This window comes from Rhinatrema bivittatum, chromosome 16 (genome assembly GCF_901001135.1).
Source record: "Rhinatrema bivittatum chromosome 16, aRhiBiv1.1, whole genome shotgun sequence".
Lineage (NCBI taxonomy): Eukaryota > Metazoa > Chordata > Amphibia > Gymnophiona > Rhinatrematidae > Rhinatrema > Rhinatrema bivittatum.
Genome location: NC_042630.1, coordinates 14,617,771 through 14,628,941, shown reverse-complemented (window position 1 = coordinate 14,628,941; position 11,171 = coordinate 14,617,771).

The following is an 11,171-nucleotide window of genomic DNA, read 5'->3' as shown; positions in this document are numbered from 1 at the left end:
GTGGACGGCCGCAATAACAGACCGTAGCGTCTCCATCCGAAAGCGGGGCACACGTAAGGCCTTGTTTACGCCCTTGAGATCCAGGATCGGCCGGAAGGTGCCTTCCTTTTTGGGAACCAGAAAATAAATTGAATAGCGGCCCGTCCGAAGCTGGCCCGGCGGGACCGGAGTCACTGCCCCCAGAGCCCGTAGGTGATTGAGCGTTTGCGCTATAGCCAGCCTCTTCTCCTCCGGGCCGCACGGGGACACCATAAAAAGATCCCGGAGGGGACGTACAAAATCCAACTCGTAGCCGTACCGAACCACGTCGAGGACCCATTGATCCGAAGTGATTTTGACCCATTCCTCCCAAAACCGGGACAACCGACCTCCGATAACGGGAACGGAGGAATGGGCCTGCGCACCTTCATTGTGCGGGCTTAATGGCAGGGAAACTTTGGGAGGATCCACCACGTTGAGGCCTCCTGCCCCGAAAGGAAGGAGACCAGGACTGGGTTCGCGATGCCTGTTGTCTCTGGGGAAAGGCACCACCTCTTCCCGCACGGAAACGCCGCTGACCCCGAAAACGAGCCCTAGCATTCCCAAACGCCCGCGAGGGACGCGGCTTATCCTCAGGCAACTTGTATACCTTGTTGTCTCCCAGGTCCTTAATAAGTTGATCCAGCTCCTCTCCAAAAAGCAACTTGCCCTTAAAGGGAAAGGAACCTAACCTTGCCTTAGAGGTGGCATCCGCCGACCACCGACGAAGCCACAACAACCTCCGAGCCGAAACAGCCGATGACATAATGCGAGCCGAAGTACGCAACAAATCATACAAGGCATCCGCTGTGTAAGCGACCGCAGCTTCCACGCAATTTGCCTGCTCAGCCTCACCCTGAGGAAGCTCCTGCGTGGTCAGCAACTGCTGAACCCAACGCAGGTTGGCCCTTTGCACGAGGCTGCTGCACGCCGCCGCCCGGACACCTAGGGCCGCCACATCAAAAATACGCTTCAGCAAGATCTCCAGCTTACGGTCCTGGAGATCTTTCAAGGCTATACCACCCGTAACAGGGATAGTCGTATGTTTAACCACCGCCGTGACAGCCGAATCCACCGCCGGTGTCTTTAGGAGGTCCAAGGATTCCTTCGGCAACGGATATAGCTTTTCCATGGCGCGAGTGACCCTCAGGGAAGACTCAGGCAGCTCCCACTCCTTGGAAACAATCTGTAAAACCTTGTGATGGAATGGGAAAGTTTGAGGGGGGGCCCGAATCCCTGCCATAGCGATATCCCCGGTAGAGGTGTCAGCATCCTGGGGGGGCACCGTGAGCTCAAGCTCCTGGAGGACATGGAGAATAAGGGAGCTCAGCTCCTCCTTGCCGAACAAACGCAGCACCTGGGGGTCATCCCCTTCCACAGGTAACTGTTCGTCCGCCGCCAGCAAGTCTGCCGGGTCCTGGGGGTTCAGAACCGGTTCCACGTCCCCCGAGTTCTCAGCCCCCCCCCGCGGGCGGGGAACACTGGATCCTGCGGACCCCACGCCCGGCGGCTTCCCCTGGGGCAAGGAAGGCTTAGGGACCTTGGGGGGAGAAGGGACCCCTGCCTCCCAACCAGCTTCAGCCTGCAAAAAAGCTTTGTGCATCAGAAGCACAAACTCGGACGAAAAAGGAACCGACCTTTTTAAGCCCTGCTGAAGGGATCCCGAGTGAGGAGGGGCTTGAGGGCTCCCCAAACCGCCCGGAGACCGCGCGTTTCGCTCGCTAGGGGAGGGGGGGAGGGAGGAATCCTCCTCTGAAGCCTCCGGGTCGGACTGCCTCGTGGCCAAGATGGCCGCCGCACTCCTCCCCGCGGGGGGAGGGGCCGGAGAACGGCTCACAGAAGCGCCGCGATGCCGAGGCGAAGAAGGCAGGACAGCATCGCTGCGGGCAGCGCTCGGCCCCCGGGAGGGTCCCTCGACCCCGGGAAGACATCGGGGACAGAGGCCCTCCCGCGAGAGTCGCGCCCCCGTTCCTGCACAGGCCACACAGGCTGAAGATCGCGGCATCGCGGGACCAAAATGGAGCCCTCAGAAATTTTGGCGCCAAAAGCTAGGTGAGTAAAACCGCTCACCAGCACAGCTCGTCGGGTGACTAAGCCACCCCGTCCGGGGTCCACAGAGGCTCTGGCAGGCTGGGGTAACACTGAAAAACCGCAATGCCTGTGCCCAACAGGACTGAAGCGGTGAAAGAAAAAAAAGAAACTGTCACTGACTTTTTTTTTTTTTTAAAACCCCCTTCAAGGCTGTGACCCCCGGAATTGGGGGGAGGGTGACCGGCCCACCGGTAAGCTCTCCCCCAGCCTCAAGGACCGTCTAGCCCGGGAACTTTCACAGGGCAGAGCCCTATGTGCCTGCCCCACACTGAGCTCTAACCGCGCTGCGCACATACAACAGCAACACGGACAGACAGAACAGAGAGAAGAAAGAAACCAGATGATCTTGACCCCCTATTAAAGATTCTCCTGTTCTTTTTTTTTTTTTTTTTTCCCAGTACCAATAAACTGACCAGGCCAGGACCGCAGGTTATGCCTCTCAATCTGCTGGAGTCAGAGAATATACTGAGGGATCGCAGGTGGCACACCAGTATATCTAGGGGGTGCTTTCAGTTTTCTCTCTGACTCCATCTGCTGGAGAGGAGGCATAACCCAGCTGTCTGGACTGATCCTGGTACGTACAGGGAATAGCAGTTAATGGACTTCTCTTGCAAAACTTATCCAGCCTTTTTTTGAACCCAGCTACACTAACTGCACTAACCACATCCTCTGGCAACAAATTCCAGAGCTTAATTGTGCGTTGAGTGAAAAAGAACTTTCTTCGATTAGTTTTAAATGTGTCACATGCTAACTTCATGGAGTGCCCCCTAGTCTTTCTATTATCCGAAAGAGTAAATAACCGATTCCCATCTACCCGTTCTAGACCTCTCATGATTTTAAACACCTCTATCATATCCCCCCTCAGTTGTCTCTTCTCCAAGCTGAAAAGTCCTAACCTCTTTAGTCTTTCCTCATAGGGGAGCTGTTCCATTCCCCTTATCATTTTTGTCGCTCTTCTCTGTACCTTCTCCATTGCAATTATTTATTTATTTATTTATTTAGATTTTTTATATACCGGCATTCGAGACAGCAGTCACATCATGCTGGTTCACATAAAACAGGGGTGCAAAGTAAACATAACAATAACAATGGTGCTGAAAAGGCAGTTACATATAACAAGGTGATAAGAACTTGGCTTAGAGGAAGAGAAAGGACAGGTTATTAATTTACACAAGTAAACGATAGGAGATAAGGTCGACCATAGTGTAGATGGAGATTAGGGGTGGCTTGGAAGTATTAGATCAATTGACGTCTGGGAAGGCTTGTATGAATATCCAGGTCTTTAGTCTTTTTTTGAAGGTTGAGATGCATGGTTCTATTCTGAGATTTGAGGGTATGGAGTTCCATAACGGTGGGATGGCTGTAGAGAAAGCTCGGTCTCTTAGTGTGCTGTGTCTGGTAGATTTGGGCGGTGGTACCTGTAGCGAACCCTTGTATGCATCTCTTGTCGGTCTTGACGAATTGTGTAGTCGGAGAGGGATCTGTAGGTCAATGGGAGCCAGTTGGTGGATGTTTTTGTATGTGGTGAGAATGGCCTTGTATATTATTCTAAAGTGTATCGGTAGCCAATGGAGGTTCTTTAGAATAGGGATTATGTGGTCCCTTCTCCTGGTATTTGTCAGAATTCGTGCAGCTGCATTTTGCACCATCTGAAGCGGTTTGGTGTATGAAGCGGGAAGGCCAAGTAGGATGGTGTTACAATAGTCTAATTTTGAAAAAATGATTGCTTGCAGAATGGTTCTGAAATCTTGGGCATGGAAAAGAGGTCTAATTCTTTTCAGAACTTGTAATTGATAGAAACAGTCTTTGGTGGTTTTGTTAATAGTGGCTTTGAAATTCAGGCGATTATCAACTAGGACTCCTAGGTCTCTTATATCTTTTTTGAGATGCGGCGACCAGAACTATACACAGTATTCAAGGTGCAGTCTCACCATGAAGCGAAACAGAGGCATTATGACATTTTCCGTTTTATTCACTATTCCCTTTCTAATAATTCCCAACATTCTGTTTGCGTTTTTGACTGTCACCACTGAACCGATGATTTCAATGTGTTATCCACTATGACGCCCAGATCTCTTTCTTGGGTGGTAGCACCTAATATGGAACCTAACATTGTGTAACTATAGCATGGGTTATTTTTCCCTATATGCATCACCTTGCACTTATCCACATTAAATTTCATCTGCCATTTGGATGCCCAATTTTCCAGTCTCACAAGGTCTTCCTGCAATTTATCACAATCTGCTTGTGATTTAACTACTCTGAACAATTTTGTATCATCTGCAAATTTGATTTCCTCACTCGTCATATTTCTTTCCAGATCATTTATAAATATATTGAAAAGAAAGGGTCCCAATACAGATCCCTGAGGCACTCCACTGCCCACTCCCTTCCACTGAGAAAATTGTCCATTTAATCCTACTCTCTGTTTCCTGTCTTTTAGCCAGTTTGTAATCCACGAAAGGACATTGCCACATATCCCATGACTTTTTACTTCTCTTAGAAGCCTCTCCTGAGGAACTTTGTCAAACGCCTTCTGAAAATCCAAGTACACTACTGTTCGATCCTTCTTCCAATTTTAGAATGAAGATCGTTCGGCTAAAATTGCTTCTTTCACCTCACCTTTTAAGCCTGCTGGTAATCATTTTGCCTTCTTTCTACCTTTTTTAATGTGTGGAATACATCTGGACTGTGCTTTTTTAACAATGTCCACGCCTCTTGCACACATTTTACCTTTGTAGCTGCACCTATCATTTTTTTTCTAACTATTTTTCTCATTTTATCAAAATTTTCCATTTGAAAGTTTAGCACGAGAGCCGTGGATTTGCTTACTGTCCCCCTTCCAGTCATTAATTCAAATTTGATCATATTATGATCACTGTTGCCAAGCGGCCCCACCACCGTTACCTTTCTCACCAAATCCGGTGCTCCACTGAGAATTAGATCTAAAATTGCTCCCTCTCTTGTCGGTTCCTGAACCAATTGCTCCATAAAGCTATCATTTATTCCATCCAGGAACTTTATCTTTCTAGCATGTCCTGATGATACATTTACCCAGGCAATACTGGGGTAATTGAAATCTTTGTATCACAATTTTTATTTTTTAAGTGCTATCAATATCTTTATCTTTTGAAACTTAATATTCACACACACCTCTCATTCATGAATTAGGGACTTTCATAACACCCACGGTGCTGCAATAATGCACTTGTGTTTTTGCACCGGAGTCAGAGGTCCGACAAAGAATAAAAAGGGAAGTAACCCTCTGTGTTTTAAGAAAAACAGTAAAAATGCCAAAAAAGTTAAATATCTCTATGCAAATAGTGGACTATTGGACCTATGATTAAAAAGGACCCACATAGGTGGAAAAACACAAGTGCATACTTGCAGCACCGTGGTTGTTATGAAGGTCCCTAATTCATGAATAGATGTTGATAGCACTTAAAAAATAAAAATTGTGATACAATGTCTTCCTTTTGAAGTCACTCAAATCGTTGTTCAGTGGGTAAAGCAAAATTGCTTACCTTGTAATAGGTGTCATCCCAGGACAACAGGATGTAGTCCTCACATATGGGTGACATCATGAGATGGAGCCCTGGTACGGAAAACTTCTGTCAAGAGTTTCTAGAAACTTTTGGCTGGCACTGTGGGCCTACTGAGCATGCCCAGCATGCCATGATATTCTCAGCCACAGGGGTCTCCCTTCAGTCTCGTTTGTAGCAACATGTGGGAGCTAAAAAAATAAAATAATAAAACGTATCGGACCCAACTCCGCGGGGTGGCGGGTGGGTTCTGTGAGGACTAAATCCTACTGTCCTGGGATAACAACTATTACAAGGTAAGCAATTTTGCTTTATCCCAGGACAAGCAGGATGATAGTCCTCACATATGGGTGATTAGCAAGTTACAGGCTGAGTCATTTTTATATTCTACTAACAGCATACAACTTGTGCAACGAGCACAACTGGTGTACTGCTGGAAAAAATGAGGAAGCCTGAAATCACAGCAGGATGGATGTAGAAGGAGTTGGTATTATACTGGAAATAAGTTCTTTAAGACAGATTGTCCAAAGGCTGAATCTTTCGTCCTTCTTTGTCCAGACAATAATGAGTTGCAAAGGTGTGAAGGGAACTCCATGTTGCAGCTTTACATATGTTGAGAATGGGCACTGAACGATAGTGTGCTACTGATGTAGACATAGCCCTTACTGAGTGTGCTCTTACTCGCCCCTGGAGAGGAATTTTTGGTTTTTCATAACAGAATTCAATACAGTCTGCTAGCCAGTTGGAGAGAGTCTGTTTTCCTACCGCAACTCCTGGTTTATTTTTGTCAAAAGAAACAAAGAGTTAGGTGGATTTCCTATGGACCGCCGTGTGGTTCAGGTAAAAGGCTAGCGCACGTTTACAGTCTAAGGTGTGTAAGACTCTCTCTCCCTGGTGAGAGGGAGGTCTTGGAAAGAAAGTAGGCAAGACTATTAATTGATTGATGTGAAAATCTGTTACTACTACTTTTGGTAGGAATTTGGGATGAGTGCGAAGGACTACTCTGTCATACAGGAACCGTGTGTAGAGTGAGGATTTGACTAGAGGATGTGACTAGAGAATGTGACTAATGAGGATGTTGGGGAGATACCAGTTCCGGAGATGGTTTTCAGGGGTGATGAGTCAGACGAACTGAATAAAGTTACTGTGAACCTGGAAGATGTAGTAGGCCAGATTGACAAACTAAAGAGTAGCAAATCACCTGGACCAGATGGTATGCATCCTAGGGTACTGAAGGAACTAAAAAATGAAATTTCTGATCTATTAGTTAAAATTTGTAACCTAACATTAAAATCATCCATTGTACCTGAAGACTGGAGGATGGCCAATGTAACCCCAATATTTAAAAAAGGCTACAGGGGCGATCCGGGAAACTATAGACCAGTCAGCCTAACTTCAGTGCCGGGAAAAATAGTGGAAACTATTCTCAAGATCAAAATCGTAGAGCATATAGAAAGACATGATTTAATGGAACACAGTCAACACGGATTTACCCAAGGGAAATCTGCTTCATTTTTTTGAAGGGGGTTAATAAACATGTGGATAAAGGTGAACCGGTAGATATAGTGTATTTGGATTTTCAGAAGGCGTTTGACAAAGTCCCTCATGAGAGGCTTCTACAAAAACTAAAAAGTCATGGGATAGGAGGCGATGTCCTTTTGTGGATTACAAACTGGTTAAAAGACAGGAAACAGAGAGTAGGATTGAATGGTCAATTTTCTCAGTGGAAAAGGGTAAACAGTGGAGTGCCTCAGGGATCTGTACTTGGACCGGTGCTTTTCAATATATATATAAACTAGACGTTAAGCCCGTAACAATGGGCTACATTTAAATTTTTTTTTTCGGTCCATTTCCTTCCCACTTCGTCCCCCCTCTAGTCTCCCTCCCCCCTCCCCTCACGCTCTCCTCCTGCCCCCCTCCCCTCACTCTCTCCTCCCTCACCCACTCTCACCTCCCTCCCCCCTCCCCCCACTCTCACCTCCCTCCCCCCTACCTCACTCTCACCTCCCTCCACCCCACCTCACTCTCACCTCCCTCCCCTCTCCTCCCACCTCCCCCACTCTCCTCCCTCCTCTCAGCTCACTCCCCCTCTCTCAATCCCCTCCCCTTTCAGCTCATCCACACCTGGCAGACAGGGGGGTGTCCCTCCCTCGCGCGCGCCGCTACTACTGCTCCTCCCTCCCTCACGCGTGTCGCCGCCGCCGCTCCTCCCGCTCCTGCTTGTTGTTGTTGTTGTTGTCGTCGTCGTCGTCATCGCCGCTGCTCCTGCTCGTTGCTGCTGCCGCCGCTCCTGCTCCAAAGGAGCAGGCGCCATTTTTTTTTTCGGGCACGCTCCGCTCTGGCCGATGTGCTGCCCGCCCATGCGCGGTAGAGTTGCTCTCTACTGCACATTTGCGGCACGTCGGTCAGGGCTCCCTTATCTAGTAGATGATCTGGAAAGGAATACGACGAGTGAGGTTATCAAATTTGCGGATGATACAAAATTATTCAGAATAGTTAAATCACAAGCAGACTGTGATACATTACAGGAGGACCTTGCAAGACTGGAAGATTGGGCATCCAAATGGCAGATGAAATTTAATATGGACAAGTGCAAGGTGTTGCATATAGGGAAAAATAACCCTTGCTGTAGTTACACGATGTTAGGTTTATTTATTTATTTATTTATTTATATTCTTTTATATACCGAAGTATAGCATAGTGCCTTCACCCCCGGTTTACAGCGAAACAACAACAACATCATACAGAGAACGAGTTATACAACTTCATACAGGTTCCATAGTAGGAGCTACCACCCAGGAAAAAGATCTAGGGATCATAGTGGATAATACTTTAAAATCGTCAGCTCAGTGTGCTGCAGCAGTCAAAAAAGCAAACGGAATGTTAGGAATTATTAGGAAGGGAATGGTTAATAAAATGGAAAATGTCATAATGCCTCTATATCGCTCCATTGTGAGACTGCACCTTGAATACTGTGTACAATTCTGGTTGCCACATCTCAAAAAAGATATAGTTGCGATGGAGAAGGTACAGAGAAGGGCGAACCAAAATGATAAGGGGAATGGAACAGCTCCCCTATGAGGAAAGGCTGAAGAGGTTAGGGCTGTTCAGCTTGGAGAAAAGACAGCTGAGGGGGGATATGATAGAGGTCTTTAAGATCATGAGAGGTCTTGAACGAGTAGATGTGACTTGGTTATTTACACTTTCGAATAATAGAAGGACTAGGGGGCATTCCATGAAGTTAGCAAGTAGCACATTTAAGACTAATCGGAGAAAATCCTTTTTCACTCAACGCACAATAAAGCTCTGGAATTTGTTGCCAGAGGATGTGGTTAGTGCAGTTAGTGTAGTTGGGTTCAAAAAAGGTTTGGATAAGTTCTTGGAGGAGAAGTCCATTAACGGCTATTAATCAAGTTTACTTAGGGAATAGCCACTGCTATTAATTGCATCAGTAGCATGGGATCTTCTTAGTGTTTGGGTAATTGCCAGGTTCTTGTGGCCTGGTTTGGCCTCTGTTGGAAACAGGATGCGGGGCTTGATGGACCCTTGGTCTGAGCCAGCATGGCAATTTTGTTATGTTCTTATGTTCCTGCAGAGGGGGGCAGAAAAGGTCCAGAGGAGAGAGCGTTAGGACAGTTTTCCCTGTGGTCCAGAGAGAACTGCAGGGCAAGCAGAATGATAGGAAGGAGGAGCAGAAAGGCATAGAAAGCCAGGGATGGGTTGAAGCAAGTAGCCCAAGGAAAGCCTCAGGAAGAGTAGGCAAGTAGCTGACTTTCATACCCTTTCTGCGTATAGATATATATAGCTAGATATAGATAGCAGCTTGGTGTGTACCTTACAGATGCATCTAATACATGGAAGTGAGGTTTGTAAAACAAATGATCTAGAGCATCACTTACTATTTTCATCTTTCAAATTTCCAAACACTTGGCAATGCTGTTTATTATCTTCAGATATGGGACTTTTGCACATGCAATGTCTATTGCCACTCTTCACCATTAGAAAAACATAGAAACAGAGAATATAATAGCAGAAAAGGACCCATCTAGTCTGCCCAAATTACTTACTGCTATAGCACCACAGCCCCCAGCTGATATCTGACTTCACCTTAACATCTTTGCAATGATCCTCTGTACATGTTCTACGCTTTCTGGATCTGTTACTGTTTTTATCTCTATTACCTTCTCTGGGAATTTGTTCCTCTTTTCTTACTCCTGAGCCTAGCCCTTCGGAGCCTCAAATCATGACCACTCCAAGAAAGGTTTGCTTTCATTAGCGTAGGGGCGAACTACTGCTTTGTAAAATCTTTGATTCAACCCTGGACTGAAGTTTGTTTAAGTGACACAAAGTAAATGTCACAGAGTGAACATAGAGCCAACACATATTGAAGACAGAGCAGCTAGTAAGGCCCATACTGTTGTGTGTAATTGCAGGGAATACTGGAGGCTGAGCTGAAGCCAGAGGGCTAAAATCAGGACATTTCTGTACAGTCTGGAAAAAAAATCAGGACAGTTAGATACCCTAGCACCAATACTAGTGCTATCATACATACATAGTATTCTATAATCAATGACCTTTTAATATTCCACAAGGAGAAGAATGCCAGAGAACATAAGAAATTGCCATGCTGGGTCAGACCAAGGGTCCATCAAGCCCAGCATCCTGTTTCCAACAGTGGCCAATCCAGGCCATAAGAACCTAGCAAGTACCCAAAAACTAAGTCTATTCCATGTTACCATTGCTAATGGCAGTGGCTATTTTCTAAGTCAACTTAATTAATAACAGATAATGGACTTCTCCTCCAAGAACTTATCCAATCCTTTTTTAAACAGAGCTACACTAACTGCACTAACCACATCCTCTGGCAACAAATTCCAGAATTTAATTGTGCGTTGAGTGAAAAAGAACTTTCTCCGATTAGTTTTAAATGTGCCACATGCTAACTTCATGGAGTGCCCCCTAGTCTTTCTATTATCCGAAAGAGTAAATAACTGATTAACATTAACCCGGTCTAGACCTCTCATGATTTTTAAACACCTCTATATCATATCCCCCCTCAGCCGTCTCTTCTCCAAGCTGAACAGCCCTAACCTCTTTAGCCTTTCTTTATAGAGGAGCTATTCCATCCCCTTTAACATTTTGGTTGCCCTTCTCTGTACCTTCTCCAGTGCAACTATATTTTTTTTGAGATGCAGTGATACAAATATAAAGCATGACTACAGCATAGAGAGCTCTGTAGGAGATCTTCATCAGAACCTCAGGCAGGTGATACACTGCTAAACATAGAGCATGAATACAGCACAGAGAGGTGAGGAGATCTTCTCATATCCCCATGCAGGTGATACACTGTTAAATATAAAGCATGAATACTGCATAGACAGTTGAAGAGATATTTATCGAAGAGATATTTATCAAAGTCCCTTTCAGACATTACACTGATACAAATAAAGAGTGAACACAGCATAGACACATGAAAAGCAGATCTTCACGAGAGTCCCATGCAGGTGTCACACTGATACA